Below are 24,502 nucleotides of genomic sequence, written 5' to 3'. Positions count from 1 at the left end.
AACCCTGCAGGCTAGGAGAGCTTGGAGCCCTGTCTTCAAAGTCCTAAAAGATAAACAATTTCAACCAAGAATAACCTACCCAGCCAAGTCAAGCTTCATCAGCGAGGAGAATTAAAATCATTACCAGATATCCAATCCCTATGAACTTATGCTGCCACCAGACCACCTCTACATGAAACACTTAAAAAAGTACTAAACACAGAAGAAAAGGAAAGAAGAACAACGTTCTTCATAAGAGTACAGGAAAAAGAATAAAATACACATGAACCAAGCCAAAACCAAAAGAAACAAAAAAACCAAGTGGAAGAACAACTGTATAAGAGATCTATGATAGGGACGAACTCTCACATTTCAATAATTAGCCTGAATGTGATGGACTAAATGCAACCGCTGAAAAGACATAGAATGGCAAAATGGATAATATATCACCAGGCAACAATAAACTGGCTTCAAGAGACCCATCTCATTAGAAAGGACATGCACAGACTCAAAGTAAGAGGATGGGAAACAAATTTTCAGGCGAGTAGAACACAAAAGAAAGGAGGAGTTATGGTCCTAATTTCAGACAAAATACCATTTAAGCTACCAAAAATTAAAAAAGATACAGAGGGGCATTACATAATGATAAAGGTTCACTCCATCAACAAGATATATCTATCCTAAATATATATGCACCCAACATAGGAGCGCCAACTTTCATAAAGCAGCTTCTAGGAAAACTAAAGAAAGATATTGACTCTAACACCATCATAACTGGGGATTTTAATACCCTACTCACAATCCTAGACAGATCATCAGGACAAAAAAATCACCAATGAGATTCGGAACCTCAGTGTGACTCTTGACCAAATGGACTTAATTGATACATACAGAACACTCTATCCAAAGGCCACAGGATGCACATTCTACTCATCACTGCATGGAACGTATTCTAAGATCAACCACATAATTGGCCATAAATCAAGCATAAGCAAATTTAAAAGGACCAAAATTTTACCATGCACCTTCTCGGGCTACAGTGGAATAAAAATAAACATTAACACCAATAAGGTCCCCCCAAAACCCACAAAGACATGGACATTAAACAGCATGATGCCAAACAACTCCTGGGTCAATGATGAAATCAAAACAGAGATCAAAAGATACCTGAAAACAAATGAAAATGAAGAAACATCTTACCAAAATCTCTGGGACACCATGAAATCTGTAGTAAGAGGGGAATTTATCCCTACAAATGCACATGAAGAAAATGGAAGGACAACAAATTAACAGCCTAACAAGCCACCTAAGGAAGCTGGAAAAGCAAGACCACAAAAACCCTAATTTCAGCAGAAGAATCCAGATCACCAAAATAAAAGCCCATATCCAGTACATTGAAGACAAAAAGATAATACAAAAAATAAATGAAAGAAAACGCTGGTTCTTCCAAAGGATAAACAAGATCGATGGTTCCCTAACCAGACTGACCAAGAAAAAGAGAGAAACAACCCAAATAAGCACAATCAGAAACACAAAAGATAAAGTCACATCTGACCCTGAAGAAATACAAAAGATCATTAGAGACTACTATGTACACTTCTATGGAAACAAACTTAAAAGCCTTAAGGGAATGGAGGACTTTCTGTCATCTCACAACCTGCCTAGGTTGAAACAAGAAGAAATTCAGACCCTAAATAGACCAATAACAATCAAGGAAATTGACTATGTAATAAGAAAACTACCTACAAAAAATAGCCCTGGACCAGATGGCTTTCCAGCAGAATTCTATAAGACATTTAAGGAGGAGCTGATACCAATCCTACTGAAGGTATTCCAGTCAATTGAGAAAGATGGAACTCTCCCCAAATCATTTTACAAAGCTAACATCACATTGATACCCAAGCCAAGTAAAGACTCAACAAAGAAAGAGAACTTCAGGCCAATATCTTTGATGAACATAGATGCTAAAATTCTCAACAAGATCCTAGCAAACCAGATTCAACAACACATCTCAAAAATCATCCATCATGACCAAGTAGGCTTTATCCCCGGGATGCAAGGCTGATTCACCATTCATAAGACCATAAATGTAATTAAATACATCAACAGATGTCAAAACAAAAGCCACATGATTATATCACTAGTTACAGAAAAAGTTTTTGATAAAATCCAGCACCCCTTCTTGATAAAAACCCTCAAACATCTAGGCATATAGGGAACATACCTCAAAATAGTAAAAGCCATCTACGAGAAACCCACAGCCAGCATACTCCTAAATGGACAAAAATTGGAACCATTTTCCCTGAAAACTGGAACAAGACAAGATTGCCCACACTCACCCCTCCTGTTCAAAATAGTATTGGAAGTCCTAGCTAGAGGAATCAGAGAAAAGAAGCAATCAGGGATATCCAAATAGGAAAAGAGGAAGTCAAGTTATCTCTCTTTGCAGATGACATGATTGTGTACCTTGAAAACCCAAGAGAATCTGTCAAAAACCTCCTTACACTGATAAAGGACTTTAGCAAAGTCTCAGGATATAAAATAAATGTACAAAAGACAATCGCATTTCTTTACACCAATAATAGACAAACAGAAACCCAAATAAAAACACAACTCCATTCACAATAGCCACAAAAAATGAAATACCTTTGCATCTTCCTAACCAGAAACATGAAAGATCTTTACAATGAAAACTACAAAACACTGCTCAAGGAAATTAAAGATGACACAAACAAGTGGAAAAATATCCCATGCTCATGGATCGGAAGAATCAACATTGTGAAGACGCCCATCCTACCTAAGGCAATCTACAGATTTAATGCAATACCCATCAAATTACCAGCAACATTCTTCTCGGACCGAGAAAAAACAACACAGGAATTCATATGGAAACACAAACGGCCAAGAATAGCCAAAACAATCCTCAGCAAAAAAAAAAAACAAAGCAGGTGGTATCACATTACCAGACTTCAAACTTTACTATAAAGCTACAATAATCAAAACAGCTTGATATTGATACAGGAACAGGCATACAGACCAATGGAATGGAATTGAGATTCCAGAAGCAAAACCTCAATTTCTCAACCAACTCATCTTTGACAAAGCCTCCACCACCTACTACTGGGGAGAGGAGAACCTATTCAGTAAATGGTGCTGGGAAAACTGGCTGACCACATGCAGAAGATTGAAACAGGACCCCCTATCTTTCCCCCATACACAAAAATTAACCCTAAATGGATCAGAGACCTAAATGTAAAACCTCAAACCATAAGAACCTTAGAAAATGAAGGACATACCCTCATGGAAATTGGAACTGGCATCCAATTCCTGAACAAAACCTGAAACCCACAGGCCATAAGAGAGAAGACAGACAAGTGGGACTTCATTAAACTGACAAGCTTCTGCAAAGTCAAAGAAACCATCAAGTGAACAGGGACACAGCCTACAAACTGGGAAAAAGTATTTGCCAACTCCAGGTCTGACAAAGGCTTAACATCTTGGATCTACAAGGAACTCAAATGTGCTGCAAAGAAAAAAACAAACAACCCCATTATAAAATGGCCAAAAGATATGAACAGACACTTCTCAAAGGAAGACAACCGAGCAGCCAACAGACATATGAAAAAATGTTCAACCTCACTAATCATCAGGGAGATGCAAATCAAAGCCACACTGAGATACCACTCCAGTCAGAATGGCAGTTATCAATAACTTAAAAAATAACAGTTGCTGGAGAGGGTGTGGTGAAAAGGGAACGCTTCTACACTGTTGGTGGGAGTGTAAACTAGTGCAACCTCTGTGGAAAACAGTGTGGCGATTCCTAAAAGCTCTAAATATCACCCTCCCATATGACCCCGCAATTCCCCTACTGAGAATATACCCTGAAGATCAAATCACTCTATAAGAAAGATACCTGCACACGTATGTTTATCGCAGCATTGTTCACAATAGCAAGAACCTGGAGGCAACCAGGCTGTCCATCAAAAGAGGACTGGATGAAAAAATGTGGTACATATATACAATGGAATACTATGCAGCCATAAAAAAGAACAAAATCATAAATTTCACAGCAACCTGGATGGAACTAGAGTCTATAATACTGAGTGACCTCTCTCAGAAACAAAGATCTGAGTATCACATGTTCTCACTCATATAGTGGACCTTGATCATCCAACATAATACCATAAGAAAATCACTGACAGTGGTGGGAAACTATGGGGAGGGGAAGGGAGATGGAATTAATGGTAGTAAATATCTGTCCGGGGACGGGGAAACACCTCTTATCAACAAGGGTGCCTGAACAAAGCATATTTGTATACCTAACCCTTAACTGTACCCCACAATATCATAATAAAAAATATTGATTATAAAAAAAATAAAACCCTGCCTCAATCTCACATCTTTCTCCAATTGCTCTCATTCCTTCTCCTCCCATTCACTGGCAAATTTGTGCACAGATTGTCACCAGCTATATCCTCACCTCCCATCCATTCCTCAGCCAACAGTAATCTCTGCCTCCACCTCCACTGAAACTTCTCTGGACATAAGTTATCAAGGGTCTTATTAAGGGCCTCTGAGTCCCTAAAGCTAAGGGCACTTTTTCAGTCTTTCTCGTATATGACACCATGAACCATTATGTCTTCAGTAGAACTTACTAATCTCCTCTGATACCACACTCTCTCTTTTCTTCTGGCCACTGTGACTGCTATTGTTGAGCTTTTTCTTCTACCAAACCTGTGGAAGTGTGAGTTACTCAGAGAGTTCTGTCCTTCATTGACGCTTCCTCCCCTTTGGCTTCTCCCTGCCTGGCTACACAGCTGCCATCACTGTATTTGCCAGGGACCTGCCCCCCTCTCCCTCCAGTCCTGCCCTTCCTTAAGGTATCAGACCCCTGAAAAACTAGCTACCTATTTGTTGTTTTACCAGGCATTTCTCAATGTTGTTAAACTCAGCATTTTCAAAATGTCATTCTTCTGCTTTCCTTCAAACTTGTTTTCCTTATCTCCATGAATGCCACCCATATCCTCTCAGTGATTTAACCAGTTTCCTGTGAGTCATTGACTCTCTAGTTTTCCCTTGCACTAGTTATCAGATGAATGCCTTCAGAATCCAGATCCATTCTCTATTTCTTACTCAGTCAAAAAGAAGCTGTGAGCATATCTCATGTGTAACCAGCACCATGTTGAACTTTCAGTAGACTATGCCGGAGAAGCACCATGCCACAGGAGGAAGGGGTTCTTTTCCTGGTGCTCATTTATTCCTTCTCATACTGAGTGGTGTGGCATTAGGTATGCACATGTGGAGATGGGGGGCAGGGCCACCCAGTGGCACTCTGCCCAGTCACACATCTAGGTATGCCATCTTTGTGTAGCTCACAACTTTGGCCAGCCCAGTGACACCTTGCCACCTCCTTGCAGTGGGTGGAAACCACACCTTCTCCAATGAGGTCTTAAGCTCAGCCTTGGGGAGGGGCCCCCTTAAAAGTGTCCATCTTCCTTGGGTATTTTTCCTCAGATCCTAGGTATTTTTTAAAGTTAATTTTTTGTCCTTTATAATTACTCCTTTGTTATAGTTAAGAATTCTTTACATTAAACTTTTTTAGCACAAATTAGTGATTAGACCCTAACTGATACACTATCAAAGACCAAATCTTGTTTGCTCTCCCATCCAACTTTCTGTTGAGTCTCTAAGCCCTTCATTCTCTCTGCTTCTTTCCTTACTAAAGTCACCATCATTACTTCTGCAATCATTTCCTATCTAGTCTGACACCATCCAATCCATTTTCTCCTCCCCTAACCCATATATATTTACTATCTAGTTAAAAACTTCCAGAGGTTTCCCATTGTTTTAAAACAAAGTCCCAAATCTTCAACATATTTAATAGGTTAATCAAACTATAACCTACTTCTGGTTGATGTTCCAGTCTCAATGTCCTTCCTTCTCTCCTTTCTAATATATGGCTAACTGAGGAATAGGCAATAAGTGCTTTCTCTCATTATTTCTGTGCTTTCTCTCATTATTTCAATAATCTTTTTTAAAGAATGTACTAGCTATAACTTGTCTTTACCAAAGCTAGCTTTTGGTTTACACGTACACACGGACATATTCTACTTTATTAACATTTTTTTTCTTTTTATTATTTTTTTCTTCTTACTGTGGAATTATTTCATTTTTCTTATGTTAACTTTTTCAAATGACTATATAGCATACTTAAAGCTACCAGTATCCCTCAAGTATTACTTTAGCTATAATCCATGGTTTTTTATATGTAATATTTGCATTGTTATGAAGCTCTAAATATTTTGCAATATTCATAATAGCTTCTTTAGAACCATAAAAGTTTTAGAGCTGTTTTTAAGTTTCCTGTGTTTTGTTGTTGTTTGCTTAGTTTTTGTTTTGTTTTGTTTTTTGCCTTCAAGCTATTGGTATCTAATTTTATTTCCTTGTAGTGAGAAAATATGATCTATAAGATAGTGATGCATTGGTGTTTGCTGAGATGTCTATCTTTATAAATTTTCCAAGTGGTTGAAAATTTTATTTGTTTATTTGATGCAGAGCTCTCTCTATAGTCATTAGATTAAGCTAATTTAATTAACTCAACTCATCAATTATAACAGAGTGTGTGAAAACCTCCCACTATATTATAGGTTTATCAATCTCTGTGCAAAATTTTGAATAAATTTAACCAGATTCTATTTGATCTATTTGATCTTTTTGTTTTGTTTTGTTTTGAGAAATATGCATTTTTCATTATTTTGCCTTCCTGATCAACATTTTTTTCTTATTGAGTAATTATACTTTTCATTTCTATTAGTGCCTTCTGGCTTAAAAATATATTTAGTCTAATATGAATATTGATTTTTTAAAATAATGTTTGTATAAACACACTTCTCTTTACTTTCTTTTTATTATTATTATTATTTTTGACATCCAATGACCTCTGAATTTTTTATTGGCTTCCTGCTTCCCCGAAGGGCACCCTGCTCCCACCGCCTCAACACCTCATAACTTTTGTGTCATTGGTCTCAGACACCAATTTGCCGTCCACTATCCTGTGGGTGGTGGTCTTTTAGATGGTCTGAATGAAGCTGCTGCTGTCCAGGCCATCACTGAGACTGAAGTCCTCTCTGTCTTCTAACAGGGGGTGGTAGGTGGCGATCTCAGCCTCCAGTTTGACCTTGATGTTCAGCAGGGACTCGCACTCCTGGACCTGGCACTGACCCTCTGTCGGGGTCTGTGCCAGTTCAGACTCAGGTGCAGCATGGTGCCATTGAGCTACTCCATCTGAATGGTGTAGCGGGCTTCCACCTCTCTCAGGCTGTTCTCCAAGCCGGCCTTCAGGTCATGGAGTCCAGGTCAATCTCCAAGGACTGCACGGTTCGTTTCAGCTCCATGAGTGTCATCTCGGCAGCTCCAATCTCGACAGACTGCGTGGTGACCACTGTGATGCTCTCCTCTATCTGCTGGGACCATTACTTGTCCAGCTCCTCTTGGTTCTTCTGAGCCAGCTCATCATACTGGACCCGGATGTCTGCCATGATCTTGCTGAGGTCCTGAGATTTGGGACATCTACCTCCACGGTCAGCCCAGAGCTGGCAATTTGGGCTTGTAGGCCTTTTACTTCCTCCTCATGGTTCTTCATGAAGAGCAGCTCCTCCTTGAGAGACTCGATCTCTGTCTCCAGCTGCAGCCGGGTGACATTGGTGTCATCAATGACCTTGCAGAGCCCATGGATGTTGCTCTCCACCAACCGGCGCATGGCCAGCTCTGTCTCATACTTGACTGTACAGTCATCAGCAGCAAGAGAGATATTGTCAGTCTGCAGAACGATGCGGGCATTGTCCACAGAAGTTGCAAAGATCTGAGCCCTCAGGTCCTCAATGGTCTTGAAGTAATGTCCCCGGTCTCTGACCTGGGGTCCCTTCTTCTCCAGGTGTTCCCAGATTTTGCTCTCCAGCATCCAGTTCTCGGTCTCCAGAATCCTCACCCTCTCCAGGTAGGAGGCCAGGCAGTCGTTCAAGCTCTTGCATGGTCTCCTTCTCCCTCTGGATGCCCACCAGACTCCCGGCCATCCCTGTGGCCAGGCCCCGGATCCCCAGCTGCCCCAGAAACTGGTGGAGTGGGATACAGAGATCCAGGAGCTCAAGCCGCCGACACCTGCATAGACGCTGGCCGAGCTGCTGGTGGGCCAGAGGCTGGGTGGCTAGATGGAGCCCAGGGACCGGTAGTTGGTGGAGTAGGTGGTGGAGCGAGTGGTGAAGCGAGTGGTGGCAGAGGAGGAGAACCAGACTGTAGGACTCACGTTCACTCTCTTTACTTTCATTCTAGGCTTTAGGTTTAGGTAATATTCTTGTAAATATAGTATAATTCAATTTTTAAAATGTAATTTAGAAAAAGTTATTTTTTAGCTAATAACAATGTCTACCTTTATTGCAAATATTGATGTGTTTAGACTTATTTTACTGTTCTATTTTTATTTTTAAATTACTGTAATCTTTAATTTCTTTATTTCTTGTTTCTTACATGTCATTATATTTGTCCAGGCTTAATTCCTCCTCCTTTCTTGCTCTCTATTGGTTTAGAATTACACATTGTAGTCCTACTATTTTTATTAGCTATCATTACATTTTAATGTGCATATTAGACTTTTCAAAGTATAAAATTAATATTTATAACTTCCTTTCAAACAATACAAGAATTTTGGAATGGTTTTTAATCCCAATGCAGTTCCTCCTATCTGCCAACTTATTGTATTGTGTAGTGTTTGAGTTCTAACTTAAAACAACAAAAAAATCCTTTCTTAGTATTTTTAAATGGCCAAAAGATTTGCTTTTCCTCTCTGAACATTTTATTAGGAAACCTGCCTTCTGACTTCAAAATGTTCTTACTAAAGTATAGTTTTTGTTTTGTAGAATCCATCAAATCTTCTACATGGACCATCATGTCATCTGGGAATAAAGATCGTTTTAATTCTTCCTTTTCTACTCTGGATAACTTTTTATTTCTTGCACTAATTGTCTTGACAAGAACCTCCAGTACAATGTTGACTGGAAGTTGTGAAGGCAGACAACCTTATTCTGTTTCTGATTACAATGAGAAAACATTCAGTCTTTCAGCATTTAGTCAGAATGTTAACCTTTGGCTTTTTTTCCTAGCTTCCCTTTACCAAATCAGGAAAGCTCCTCTCCATTCTTAGTTTTTTGAGAGTTTATATCAAAAATAGATGATATTTGAGTTGTGTCAAATACCTTTTCTATATTCATTGAGATGATAATGTATCTTTTTTCTTTTTTTAGTTTGCTACATGGTGATTTGCAATGATTGATTTTCATATGTTGAATTAATCTTGCATTTCTAGAATAAATCATTTGGTGGTGATTCATTTTATATATGATTGGATTCAACTTACTAAAAAAATGTTTTGTCAACTTTTTGCATCTATTATGGAATGAATTCTATCACACCAAAATATTACATTGAAGTCAACCCCCAGTGTGACTATATTTGAAGACAGGGCCTTCAATAAGAAAAGAAAGGTTAAATGAGGTCATGAAAATGGGATCCTAATCCAATAAGACTGGTGTCCTTATAAGAGAAAGGATAGATACCAGGAGTTCATATGTATAGAGAAAAGGCCATGTAAGTACACTTCTGTCTATGAGCCAAGGAGAGAAGTCTCACCAGGAACCTGCTGGCCCCTTGATCTTAGACTTCCAACCGTGAGAAATTAATTTTTGTTGTTTAAGGCAATTAGTCTATTATATTTTGTTATGACAACCCAAGGAGACTAATACAGTACCTATGTTCACAAGGAATAGTTTCCTGTAATATTCTTTTTTATAGTCTTTAGTTTTAGTATTAGGATAAAGTTAACCTATAGAATGAATTGAGAAGTAATCACTTCTTACCAAGTTTCTGAAACAATGTCTGTAGACCAGGTATTATTCTTTGAAGGTTTGAAAGAAGCACCAGTGAAGCCATGTGGGCTTGAGGCTTTTTTGTGGGAAGATTTTTGTTGTTGTTGTTGTTTGTTTGTTTGTTTGTTTTTAATTTTTGAGGTGGAATCTCACTCTGTTGTCCAGGCTGGAGTACAGCAGCACACTCACAGTCACCCCAGCGTCAACCTGCTAGCGATCCTTTCACCTCAGTCTTTCAAGTAGCCAGAACTACAGGCATGTGCTACCACACCTGGCTAATTTTTTATTTATTGTAGAGATGCAGTCTCACCAAGTTGCATAGGCTGGTCTTGAACTCACAGGCTCATGCAATCCACTCACCTCAGCCTCCCAAAGTGCTGGGATTACAGGCTGAGCCACAAAGCCTGACCAGGAAGATTTTAATAACAAATTATTTTTTCTTTGATATGGAGCTAGTTTTACATGAGTGAGCTTTGGTACTTTGTATCTTTGAAGGATTTTATCAATTTTTCTTATAATTTTTTTATTTATTGGCATAAAATTTGTTCAAAATATTCCTTTATTACATTTTGATATCTATAGAATCTGTAGTGATATCACCTCTCTCATTCCTAATATTGGTAATTTTTTCCTAATCAGTCTAAAATAAAGTCTATCAGTTTTATTAATTTTCTCAAAGAGTCAACTCTTGATTTTATTAATTTTCTCTATTTTGTTTCTATTATAATTTTTATTAGTTTGTACTCTGATCTTTGTTATTCCTTCTTTTACCTAATTTGTGTTTAATTTGTTCTTTCTTCCCTAATTTCTTATGATGACTGAAATTAATCTAAGACCTTCTTTTCTGCAATAGAATTATAGTGCTATTATAGTGCTATCACCTCATCAACATAATGAACATTTGTATACCTAACCCTGAATTGTACCCCACATCTTCAAAATAAAAAAATAAGAGAATTATAGTGCTATAACTTTCCCTATAACTTTGGCTTCCCACAAATTTTGATATATAGTGCTTTCTTTTTCATGCAGTTAAAAAAAGTTTAGAAGTTTATTTTAGGTTCTTTTTTTTTTTTTTTTTTTTTGTCCATGGTTTACCTGGAAATGTATTTTTCAGTTTTCAAATATTTTGGAACTTTTCAGAAGCTTTCTATTGATTTCTAATTTAATATATTGTAGATAGAGAATATATTTGCATAACACAAATGAGCTTTTAAATTTGTAGCCACTTAATTAATGATTACAAATTTAAAACTTGGTAAATGTCCTAAGTGCACTTGAAGAGAACTAACTTGGTAAATGTCCTAAGTGCCCTTGAAGAGAATATGTATTCTGCTGTTGTTGGGATGTGTTAATTTGTTCAAGTTGGTTGATAGTATTGTTCAAATCTTCTATATTCTTATTGATTTTCTGTCTACAGAGTCTGTCAATTATTGAGAAAGAGATATTAAAATTTCCAACTATATGTTTGGATTTGTCTATTTCTCCTTGGAGTCTCCCAGTTTTTACTTCATTTATTTTGAAGTTCTCTTATTATTTGCATTAAAATTTTAGGATTATTATATCATCTCGATAAATTAATACCTCTTTCATTTTAAAATGACCTTTATAATTTCTTGTAGCATTTGCTGCTCTGAAATCTACTTTTCCTTATGTTAACGATATCCACTCCAGGTTTCTTTTGATTAATGTTAGAACAGTAATTTTATTCATTCTTATACTTTTTATTGTTTATATCTTTACATTTAATGTGGGTTTCATTTAGGCAGCATATAGTTAGTCTTTCTTTTATATCAGATTTTTATAAAATCTGATATTGATTTCTTTTTCATTGAGATACTTAACCCTTTTACATTTAATGTGGTTATTGATTTGGTTAAGAATAGACAACAAAGAAAAAATAGATAAATTCAACTTCATAAACATTTTAAAATTTCGTGTCTTTTCATCATTAGAAACTTTAGCAGAGTAAAAAGCAATGTGCAAAATGGGAGACTATATTTACAAATCATGTATCTGGTAAGGAATTAATAAACAACAATATAAAGAACTCCTTAAACAAAATGAAAACAAAAATAACAGCCCAACTCAAAAATGAGCAAAAGACTTGAATAGATGTTTCTCTAAAAGTATATACAGATGGCTAATAAGCACATTTAAAGACACTCAACATTACTAATTATTAGGGAAATGAACATCAAACAATGAGATGCCACCTCACACCATTAGGAGGGCTAATAGTAATTTAAATAGTAATTTAAAAAATTACAAATAACAAGTGTTAGCAAGAATGCAGAGAAATTGGCATCCTTGTTCACTGTTGGTGAAAATGTAAAATTGGTACAGCTGTTGTGGAAAACAGTATGGTTGTTCTTTAAAAAATTAAAAATAGAATTATCATATAAGTCAGCAATTCCACTTCAGGGTAAATACCCAAAAGAATTGCAAGCAAGGTATCCAAGAAATACTTGTAGCCCCATGTTCATAGAAGCATTATTCATAATAGATAAAATGAAGAAGCCACATAAATATCCATCTTCAGATGAATGGATAAGCAAAATGTATATCCATGCAACAGAATATCATTCAGCCTCTAAAATGAAGGAAATTCTGACACAGAGCTATAACATTGGTTGAACCTTGAGGACAGTAAGTGAAATAAGCTAAGCAAAAATGACAAATACTGTATGATTCTACTTGTATGAGATAACTACAATAATCAAATTTTTAGAAACAGAAAATAGAATGGTGGTTGCCAGAGGTAGGTGGGAGGTTGGAGGTTAGGAGAAATTGAGAGTTATTGTTAATGGCTACAGAGGTTCTGTTAGGGATGATGAAAAAGTTTTGAAGATGCATGGTGGTAATTGCTGCTCAACAGTGTGAATGTATTTAATGTCACTGGAATGAACACTTAAAAATGATTAAGATGGTAAACTTTATGTTATATGTATTTTACCACAAAAAAATAATTAGGAAAATAAAGGCATTCTTACTTCAGATACATTTATCTGAGTCAGGTTAGTGCTCTGGCTTCATTCTACATGCTGGTGCTCAAGTAATACCCAGGCACCCTCTACGCCACAAAAGTGGATAAGTGTTGTTTGTTCTTCCTATGCTGTAAATCAAAGCAGTCATGTCTGCCCCTTGGAGCCCTAGTGATTACCCAGAGGGAAATAGCAACCATACTGAACCTCTCTGAGAAACATTAGCCCCAGACAGGAAAATCTTATGACTGAATCCTCATCAGTTCCTTTCAGTCCTTAGAGAAGGAACTGATTACCCTGACCATATTCAAGGATGAGTCAGTTTTGTCCTGGAAATATCTAAAATTGCTAAGCATATATTCATTCAACAAATATTTATCAAATGACTACTATGTGTTAGGCATACTTACAACCATGAATGCAGAAATCCTGGCTAGTAATCTTTGCTCATGATAGCTAACATATTACTTGGTATTTTGGAAAAATTAATGTGCCAAAGGGACTTCTGTGTTCATGACCACTGAGTCAGGTGGTCTCTCTTTGCAGAATGTACTGGGATCAGTTTAGACACTTGAAACAAGTAGGCCCAGGCAAGAGAAAGCAAGAGTCCAAAAGAAGATCCACCAACATTGCAGAAAAGAGTAAAATAGAAGCTTATGTGTGTTAAATAAAGTTTAGCCCCAAGCTGTCCTCTTGCATATTTTGGGTTTGACCTATAGGTTTTGCTTTACACTTTCACATGGTAAACTGTAACCTAGCTGGATATATAAACAGACTGTAACCTACTCTTGTGCCAATCACCTAGTTTTGACCAATCAAAGGTTTGCAACTGTCCAAACAAGTTTCAATTAAAGTAAACACTGAGCTGTAACCAGTCCTGCTATTTCTGTTCCTTGCTTCTATTTTATAACATTAGTTGCCTTTTTCTGTCCATAAATCTTCTTCCACCACTTGACTGCACTGAAGTCTCTGAGCCTACCTGGTTCAGAAGGCTGCCCAATCTATGAAACCTTCTTTGTCCAATTAAGCTCCGTTAAATTTAATTTAACTTGGGTATTTTTTGTTTGTTTGTTTTGTTTTAACACCTAGAAGCTCAGGCAGAGCCCAGCAATTTCCTGACTCTCCTTTGTCATCCATTCATAGAGTAGTACTCTTTTGGGTGCTGATCTGGCACTCTCCTTCTTGTTCCCTATGCTCTCCCTGGGCAGACTCATCAGCATCTCTGGTGTAATGCACACCTGTGTGTAATACACACCTGCTAATTACTCCTACATCACACACCTGTCTCTGAGTCACCAAGTTGCCTACAGACATTCAGGGGATGTCTCATAAGGATCGTAGACAGCCTCTTCAATGTGGGACTCATACCCCTTCCCTTACCTGCAAACATGCTTTCCTGAAAGGATGTTCACCTCAGATGATAAGGCCCTCCACACAGATTCAGTCAGGGATCAGTGTTATCTTCCTCCCTTTCTCTCTTACCCTTCCCTAATCCCAGTCTCCCAGTCTCAGTTTCAAACTTATGTCATCACCCTCTCGCCACCACCCAGAATCAGGTCTCCTCATAGGTAAATTGCAAGTGCCAACTTTCCAAAACCCTTCATTCCCTCCTTCCCTCCCAGTGTAGAATCTGCTTTCCACTTTGCAGCCAGACTGTGAATCAAATGGTGCCACTTCTTTGCTTTTCAGTAGCTTCTGCCTTAAACTCTATCTTAAGTATGGAGCCAGCTCCTCCTCAGGATTCAGTCTCTGGACATCTCTCAGTCTCATCCTTCCCACTTTGCCAGCAAACTCTCTCAGGTCTTGATGAATCCTGCTTTATCTGCCAGGAAGGCTCAGCCATGGCCCATGCTATAATTCTACCATATTTTAGACTCACATTAACCCTCCCTCCTGAGCACCAAGACAGCCTAGGTACTACTTCTATCTCCCTCTGTGTAATTCTGTGCTTATCTCCTCCCATATGCACCACCTGCTTCTACCTAATTTGACAGAGCTTCATCTTCATATTGGGCTCCACACTTTCTGTGTTCTCTAAAAACAGAGACCACAGGGCTCTTCTGATGGCCTAGCATCACCATCAAAGGAACCGTGCTTAAACATTGTCAGACTCATATAGAGAACTGTTACTTTTCAAAATCATCAGGAAATTATACAGAGCTGCAGAATGTTTGTAAACTAAGGTCACACGGTAGTATGAACATGGGGAGCTAAAGGAGTACTTGTACTTGATGACTTGTAGCTATAACATGGAACATGGACTCTTAGAAGAGACTGGTGGAGCCAGCATCAGCTTTCTAGTTCAGCGGGAGTAAACAACAAGATGTAATTCCAAGTAATGTTGTTCTTGCTTACCCTGAGTGTCCATAGAGAAGCAAATGAACACAAGAAAGTCCCAGCAGTCAAGGATTCCTGGGGAAGCCAAGACTGGTGATGGAAGTTTCCACTATGAGTCTGTGCCAGAGGTTCCTAACCAAGGCTGCTCAGCAGTTGAGTCATCTGTTCAGCTCCTTTCAAAGGACACTCACTGAGGACCCCTTCAGAGACTGATAGGTCCAGGATAAGAACAGTGCAGATTGGCTACATAATTTGCATGATCCAGTAAATAATTTAAGTGTGAAACTCTTGGCTCAAAAATTGTCAATGATTTCAAGACTGCAGTTGTAGAGCATCAAGCCAAGCTCGAAGTTCTTCTGAGTGCAGGTCCTTGAAGCCAGCCCTGGGTCCATGATGTGCATTCTGCAGACTGTGGCTCCAACTACATAGATACTGTCCCCTGATGCCTATGAACCTCAGCTTGATGCCACAAAATGCCTCCATGTGAAGGACAAGGGAGCACATAGCTTAGAAATCTCAGGGCACAGCAGAACAATTCTGAAGTGTGTACCCACCTCCCTGCTCCCACTCCGTGTCTTTCCACTACATAGGATATATTTCATTATACTCTCCATATTTCAAAAAACTGTATGTTTAAGGAGTTCTAGAGACATCTGATATGTTTTTTTTTTTTAGAATTAATTTTCTCTTTACTGTTCCTCTAACAGGTCCCAAATCACCAGCTGGCAATGAGATTGAAAGGCAGAAAAAAAGTAAATTCATTCATTCATTCACCTCATCCCTAGAGCCCAAGATGGACACATGGGTAAATGGAAAATTTCCACAGTGATCCAGTCTCTGAGGAAAGATGCAAAATAAATGAAAGACTTAATTCCTCTAGTCAACAATGTTATATTTTAGTGAGTCCAGTATTACAAGCACAAATAAATCTGAAGAAAATAGGCTATAACTCTACTAATGAGCTCACGGGAGAGAAGGGGCCCAATGAGTAATGGGCACAAGTTGACTTCAGAATCTGGCAGCTTCACATTCAAAGGGATGTTTTGGAAGGAGAAAGTGTGGCCCATATGATGACAATCCTTGTCCAAAGACAACACCTGAGGAATCCACTTGTATTATGATCTCAAGCCCTGAAAATGCTATGCACAGATTCCATTCACTCTGCTTCATGTCCAGGTGTCTTTTAGGCTAGGGCTCTGGAACAAGCCTGTGGGAACGTCAACAGCACATATTCCCACCCCTGGAACATTCATGGAACTGCAATTTGTGCCAGACACTTTGAAGCACTTAGCTATTCCGTTCAAGTGTTGCAAAAAACTTGTGAGGTTGGTAATGTCACTATTTCTGCTCTACAGGCAAGGATGTTGAGATTTGGACAGTAATTTGACTTTTTTATGGGTTATATAGCCACAAGGCAGAACTGAGATAAAAGAAAGTAAAGGATCTCAGTATATGCCTCGTGCCACTTTGGTATACTGATAATCCTGAACTGAAGATGCTTGAAAAACTGCAAATGCAGGAAGAAGCTTTCTCTGGACTCCCCTTATCTGCCTAAAGACAGATACTCCAAAAAGAATTCAATTGTCGGGAATCCCCTCCCCAGAAGTTTTATCAACCAAAGAAGATTGACTCCCTTCACAGGAGAAAATAGAAATCACCACTATAACCAGATAATCTTTCATATATGAAACTCTCATATCTTCCATTTATTCTTCTGAGGGCCATTTATTCTCTCATAAGTAGCCTATTCCTCTTCTTTCCTTTCCCCTGTGAAGATGGTATATAAGCTCCCAAATTTCACCACCCTTGGGTATTCACTCTTTTTTTCTGTGATATTTCTGTGCACACAATAAGTGAATCTACTTTTTCTCTTGCTAATTTGTCTATTGTCAGTTTGTTTCATAGACCCAGTTATTGAACCTCAGAGTAAAACCCTTAAAATGGTTGCTAGAAATAGATGCCACCAGATACAGAAAGAGGAGAGACTTTTATGTGGCATTCTGGCAAGTATTTCTGGAGAAGGGATAAAAGAATGGTAAAGATACGTTGGGTCAACACAATATTGACCCATTACCAATTAATTACTCACTTAATTCTCACAACACCCCTGTTAGATAAGTACTGCTATTCACATTTTACAGATTAACAAGCTTTAAGCATATTATGTAAGAAAGATAAAATAATTTTTCAGAGGAGCCACACTCTTGAAGGCAGGGTCTGTGATTTTATCAGGCTCCACTGGCTTGGCCAGAAGCAGACAAAGGAAGACAGAAAGAAAAGGATAGAGTCACCAAGGAACAAAGGATACTTAGAGAAGGGATCAATTTTAATTTGTTTTCTAAATGTGCAAGAGCTCCCCCCTATTTTACACACTGCAATAACTCCCTTGCCAACTATACTTGAATTGGAGAAGAAAATAAGGATTGAATTAAAAAGAAGTTCTAACAACAATCACACTTTTTCTTCATCTCCTTAGCAGATACTCCCTTCATACTAGACTGGGGAACATCTGGCTCTCCACGCTGGGGACATATCCTGGAAGGACACAGCCTCACTTGAGCCATTTCTGTCCAAAGGAGGAGAAAACCCATCTCAGAAGGAGAGTGGTCTGACAGAGGGATGCAAGTTGAGCCAAGGGAAGACCCAAAGGGGAGGGGTCGCATGGGCAAAAGACCTGGGAGATGTCCCTGGAATGAGTCCCATGGGACAGACAATATGGGGAGAGAGTGTCCTGAGAGATGAAATACTGTCAGCATGATTGGGACATGGACACTAGATTTCTGAGTGAGCATTGTAGAATTTGAAGGGGACCAGAACTCATTGCAAAAACACAGAACAAGACATCTGGACCTGTCTTCAGTTCAGGACACTTGTTCCCCTGGGTAGCACCACAGCATATACCCACTTGTTCTGGACAGGGAAGATGTTGTGAAGGGCCTATGGCATCTGCCTTCCTTCTTTAAAGCCACTATGGTTGACTCCAACCTCACCTGTTCCAGCGATTTGCGACAATAGGCTCTTGTGATATCTCTCCATTTAAGGGCTTTAGAAATTGCATTCTAAAACTACACACAGAACATTTTATACCTCCTCTGTTAAAACTTAGATTATTTTCAGCTTTCATCTGGTCCAAAATACCCTTCTGGTCTCTGGGCCCAGGTGGAAGGAAGGACATGTGACTCCTGGTGGTTCTGAGCCCTGTCTCTGGGAAGGTAAGAAGAGGCGGGAGCACTGAGCCACCCATGCTGTCAATTTAGGGTCATTCCCAAGTCCATTTTCTGAGTCGGAGGTCAAGTGCTTATATTTTATTTTCCAGTTGCATTTGACTACCCTAAAGTGACACAAACAAAAAAATATGTTTCATGGAATCAGCACAAAAATTTCTGGTAGTAAGTAAAATTCATCAATATCTATTTGAGGAGGTCAGCTCTTTGCTCCCTTTGGGAAGGTGACAAAGGCAGGAGTTTGGTTTAGAATGGGAAATATTGCCTAGTGTTCCAGCATAAGCCAAGGTGGCATTCTTATGCAATATTCATTGAGGCCATTCGCATGTGATCATTTTTGGTCATTGCCATAGATTCTAAGACTACTAAAGTTGATTCAGTTTGGCCAGAATTCGATACTGTGCCCTTTTGTGTTTATTTGGTTTTTTGTTTGTGTGTGTGTGTGTTTTTTTTTAGTTAATAGTAATGTCTAAGGACATTTTGGGGGTCAGTATTTAGTGCCCAAGCCCTCTCCCAGCTCTGGCTTAGGTGGATGTACAGCTTCTCAGGGCCCTGGCATGATTAAGAACCCTCCCAAAGGCAAGGGTTACCTAGAATAAGGAAGAAAGCAAAAAGGAAAACCAATGAGGCTACAATACACCTCAGTTGCAGAGTTAGAGAACACAGGTCTGAGTTCTGTTTTCCACTTGTAAAAGTCGTGTTCCTGCTAATAAATCCTAAAAGCAGCAACAGGATAGACTGATATCAATGTGAGACTAGTTGGGTGATGAAAGGCTCATTATGAACTGAATTCTTTGTCTCTCCTCACCCCCAAATTCATGTGTGAAAATCCTGACTCACAGTTCAATGATATTTGGAGGTGGGGCCTTTGGGGGCTAAATAGGACATAAAGGTAGAGTCCTCACAAATACCCTCAGTGCTCTTAAAAGAGCTCCATCTCTCCTTCTGTCATTCCATGCATTGGTCTCCAGCGTCTGTGTCCCCAAGGGCTGTAACATCCACAGGGAGGAAATCACCTCTGACTTCACTATATCCCTGCTCCAGCAGAGAACCTCCTGGCTAGTAATCCTTCAGTACATATTCCCTAGTGAATGAATGACCCAAATCTTGCAGGATGAGTAGAAGTTAGCCAGCCTAGGAATGGAGACAATGTTCTAAGCAAAAAACATCGATATGCAGAGAAACGACATGCAGCCTTGAAGCATGGAGGCACTGAGCAAAGTCTCTTATGATGGAGGTTGGGATCAAAGGGAGGTGGGGGAGGAACTGGGTGCCTTGGCAAGGGACTTGGCTTTCCTTGTGCTGAAAGGCAATAGAGACACACTGGCATTAAGTTTTGTGTTGTTCGCATGTTTATTGCCCCACTATTCACAATAGCAAAAACATGGAACTAACTGTGCTGCCCTTCAAAACTGGACTGGATGAAAAATGTGGTACATATACACAATGGAATATACCTAACCCTGAATTGTACCCCACATCTTTAAAATAAAAAAATTTAAAAATAAATAAATCCATTTTACATATAGAAAAGTGTTTGTGTGTTTGTCTATTTCTTTTTATTTTCTGATGGTTGTTTTGGCAAAGAAGCAGCATATTTTTATTTGCATTTTAGTAAGAATCTACTGCAAGATGCCACTGAGTGTAAGGACAGAGAGGAAAATGAAAATTTCCTGTCCGTCTTTTAAAGGATAAAGGATGAGAGCCTGAAAGAAGCCCATGGGGGGAAGAACAGAGAGGAAGGCTTTCATCAGGGTCACATTCACCCCATTGCCAAGACAGGCCACCTTTCTGCTTGATGTCCTACATAATTATTAATTACTTTCACTTCAAAAGTGTTCTGATTTGATAGTAAATTATATGATTATCCTAGTCCTAGTGATAGCTGGGAGGAAGAAATTCACAGGACTTGGAGAGGTAGAATGAGAAAGGAGGGTTCAACAAAAAGGGTGCCGGAAGTAAAGGTAAGACTTCATTCTAGAAGTCAGTGGAATGGAAGAGAAGGAAGCAGCAGCTCAGTGGGGCTGGGGAAGTGTGTGATTTTCCAAACCCTCTTGTATTCATTTGCTCAGGCTGCCATGACAGTACCATGGACCAGGTGGCTTAAACAAGAGGAGTTCATTTCCTCATTCTGGAGGCCGGAAGGTCAAGATCAAGGTGTCAGCAGGTTTGGCTTCTTCTGAGGTCTCTCTCTTTGGCATGCAGATGGCCATCTTCTCCCTGTTTTCACATGGTCATCCTTCCATGTGTCTGTGTTCTAACCTCCTCTTCTTATAAAGTCTTCAGTCATATTGGATTAGAGTTCACCCTAATGGCCTCATTTAACTTAATTATCTTTTTAAAGACCCTATCTCCAAACACAACTACATTCTGAGGTACTGGTGATTAGGGCTTAAACATAGGAATTTTGAAGGAGACATCATTCATCCCATGGCACCCTTCCATGCTGTCATAACCTCCTCCCTGATCCAGGTTCAGCCCCACCTCCACCTGACCTCAAGCCCCTGCCTTTACCCTGAGCCCTCTGCCTCCAGTCTTTGCAGTTCTTGCTTCCTTGCCACAGTCAGCTGGGTGGAAAGGGTCAGACCCTGGTCAGTGTACTCTCAAAGAGCCAGGGGTCACCTCCCAATAGTTCCTCATAACCTGCTACTTTCTTACTGTCCCTGGAGAAGTCTTAGTGTTTGTCAGGTTATCTCAGATCATAAGGAAGTTATCTGATCACTTCTCTTACAAATACAGTCTCCTTTTCATCACTTAATGTCAGTCACCTGTAGCAGTCATGACCATGAACTTCACTGGCGTGAAGCTTGCCCCAGCTTGGCTCTGTCTCGGGCCGAAGCCTTACGAAGTTCTTCTCTGTCCATTCTCCCTGCTTTGCTAGCCATGGAGTATTCCTTTGTGTTTGGGGAGAGAAGGAGGAAAGGTGAAGGTAGCTAAGGTTTTTTTTGATAGGTATTGCCATCATCTGACACTGCTTGTCCCTGGGGTCTTTCAAGGTGATTTGTGAGCACCTCAGAAAACCTTAATTACTGGGATCCCCTCTTCCCCCAACCATAGCCGCTTCTGAGCTTTGGAAATTCATCCTACATAGCTGTTGGGCACCTCTGTCTTTTGAGATGGCTCTCTTGAGCAAAGTTCCTTGAAGATGTCTCCAGGACGACCTCTATGGTGGAGGGGACACCTCATAGGTCCTTTGTCAGGCCATTACTGAGGCAGTCTGGCATGGATGTGGCTCCAGGGCCACAGATTATAGAAGACTCAGAGTTAAGATCTCTGATTATTCTGCTCAAAGCTCCCTCCCTTCGCTGGGGGAAAGGGCAAACATGAAGAGAGAGGGGAAATGCAACCGATCACCAGTCTTTTCTCCTTTTTAATTCACTGCTTCTGTGAGGGTCATCTGGCATCTCTGTCTGGGATACAAGAGGCAGACAGGTCCCAGGATAGCAGTTTGTTCCACATTCCCAGCCCTTACCTGCAGACACTGCCCTTCACTCATGCAACCACTTGTGGGACTCTGGCTAAGTTCCCCCTCCCCTCTCCCCAGACCAACCCCAGCTTCAGAAAGTGCTGTGGTTTTAATGTGCTCCCTCTAAAGTTTAGATGCTGCCAATGTGATAGTATTAAAAGGTGAGGTCTTTATGGGGTAATTATGTGTGTTATATTGCCCATTTTACAGATGAAAAAACTGAGGTTTACAGTCACACTCACTCATAGAGCTGGTAGGTGATGGAGTCAGGGCTTGAAATGAGATATTTGGCTCTCTAGAGTCAGAGTTGGCAAACTGTAGCTTGAGGGCCTCATGTGCTTACCTCCTGTTTTTCAAATAAAGGTTTAATGGAGCATGCTTATTTGTTTATGTATTACCTATGACTGCTATGGCACTACAACAGCAGTGAGTAATTGCATATGGTTGCAAAGATGCAAATGAATGTCATGATCCTTTACGAAAATGTTTGCCAAGCCCTGCTATCGACTCAGTGCTCCCTCTTCACAAGCCTACTTCCTTAACAAATACATCTAGCTATGTGTTCCCATGAAGGGAGGAGTGGAGAAGGGAGAAAAGGCTTCGTATAAAATTTTTTTTTTTTAATTTACAAAGTGGGCAAAAGATCTGAGCAGACAGTTTTCAAAAGAAGACATATGAACAGCCAACAGATACATGAAAAAAAATGTTGAGCCTCACTAGTCAGCAAAGAAATGCAAATTAAAACTACACTGAGATACCACCTAACTCCAATCAGAATGGCCATCATCAATAACTCAAAAAATAACATGCTAGAGAGGATGTGGCGGAAAGGGAACACTTCTGCACTGTTGGCGGGAGTGTAAACTAGCACAACCTCTGTGGAAAACAGTGTGGCAAGTCCTAAAAGTTCTAAAAATCAACCTTCCATATGACCCGCAATCCCCCTACTGGGAATATACCTGGAAGAACTCAAATCACTCTATAAAAAAGATACCTGCACATGTATGTTTATCACAGCATTTTTCACAAATAGCAAGAACAAGGAACCAACCACGCCGCCCATTAGGAGGATTGGATAAAGAAAAGTGGTACATATACACAATGGATTATTACGCAACCATAAAGAAGAACAAAATCATGAACTTCGCAGCAGCCTGGATGAACTTAGAGTCTATAATACTGAGTAATCTTTCACAGAAACAAAGAACTGAGTATCACATGTTCTCACTCATAAGTGGACCATGAACAACCATCGTAATACTATTAGAAAAGGACTTACGGTGGTGAGAAACTGCGGGGGCGTGGGGGGTGGGGAGGTGGGATTAGCAGTAGTGGGAAACTGTCTGGGGAAGGGTGGGCACACCTCATCAACAAGGGTACCTGCACAATAAATATTTGTATACCTAACCCTGAATTGTACCCCACAATTTTAAAATAAAAAATTTAAAGGTGAAAAAAATTTTAATCAAGAGTTCTAAGTAAAACAAACAAGCAAAAAATAAATGTTAACAGGCTAGTCAAGTGAAGCAGTGGGAGTAGAGAAGGAACAAAGAAATCTGTAACTGGCTGTGATCAATTAGTTGTAAATACCACTGTACTGGGACCAGCCCAAAACTGTTTTGTTGCCAAAGTATTAAAGAGAAATGTTTTGTAAATAGATTTTCTGGAAGAGAAATTTTAATATCTTTTTTGTTGATATTGTTCTTGTTCATTCCAGACCACATAACTAAAATTACATGCATAAAAAGATATTAAGAAACATATTCAATAAGATCATGTCAGTTCAGCAGATGCAGCAATCTGCACAGGCAGCTCTGTTGTTGAACTCTGTGGCTTCAGAATAAGCACAAATGAACCTATTGATATTAACAAGGAAAACCAAACCTTCAATGTGTAACTTAAATGCAATTCTATATTTAATCAGTCAGGCTAACACATCCAAATTAATAAATATTTAAGACATCTTTCCAGTTTATCGAGTTTTTTTTTTTCATATATTTCTGGGAGAAAGCACCAAAAATAAGTCATAGTACATGTGAATGATTGGTACCTCAAAAAAAGTGACACCCCTGAATCATACAGGGAGCTTCACTTAGACTTAAATCTTTACTTTCAGAACGTTCTTCACTTCAACATAATGATGGTGGTTATGACTGTCAAGACTCAAGCTCAGAACCTTCCATGCTGTATGCCATTAAACAGTGCCCAAATGAACAGGAAGCAGAGGAGCACATGAAAGGTGGCCATCTTAAAACAGATGCTCCCATTCAGTCACACTCAGTGCGTATGTGCCCACTAAGTATGAAGCTATTAATTAGAATCTGGGTAAGAGCACACGGCTTCTCCAGGTCTCCCTATAAGGGCTACATGGGGTGCTGTCATCAGGTCAGTGGTGAGAAGCTGTTCCATTGCACACCTGATACTGAGGATGCAATGGCATCTGCACCAGTGAGTAGGCAGTGAAGAGCACAGGCTTTGGTGTGACACACCTCTAAGTGTCAAGTCCAGGCAACAGGCTTTTAAACAAGTTATCTCAGCTCTAAGCATCAATGTTTCCATCTGTAAAATGGTGCTAGCAGTTTCTTCTTCTGAGAA

At 39.4% G+C, this 24,502-nt stretch overlaps 1 pseudogene; it reads right to left on the bottom strand.

Moving 5' to 3' along the window:
• Nucleotides 1–6,973: 6,973 nt before the first annotated feature.
• Nucleotides 6,974–24,502, bottom strand: part of LOC110595269 — a 33,831-nt pseudogene continuing 16,302 nt past the window's right edge.

This window comes from Carlito syrichta, unplaced genomic scaffold (assembly GCF_000164805.1).
Source record: "Carlito syrichta isolate Samal-C Ts95f unplaced genomic scaffold, Tarsius_syrichta-2.0.1 Scaffold288815, whole genome shotgun sequence".
NCBI classification, from domain to species: Eukaryota; Metazoa; Chordata; class Mammalia; order Primates; family Tarsiidae; genus Carlito; species Carlito syrichta.
The sequence above is the reverse complement of the archived record's forward strand: the minus strand, read 5'-3'. Positions and strand labels throughout refer to the sequence as shown.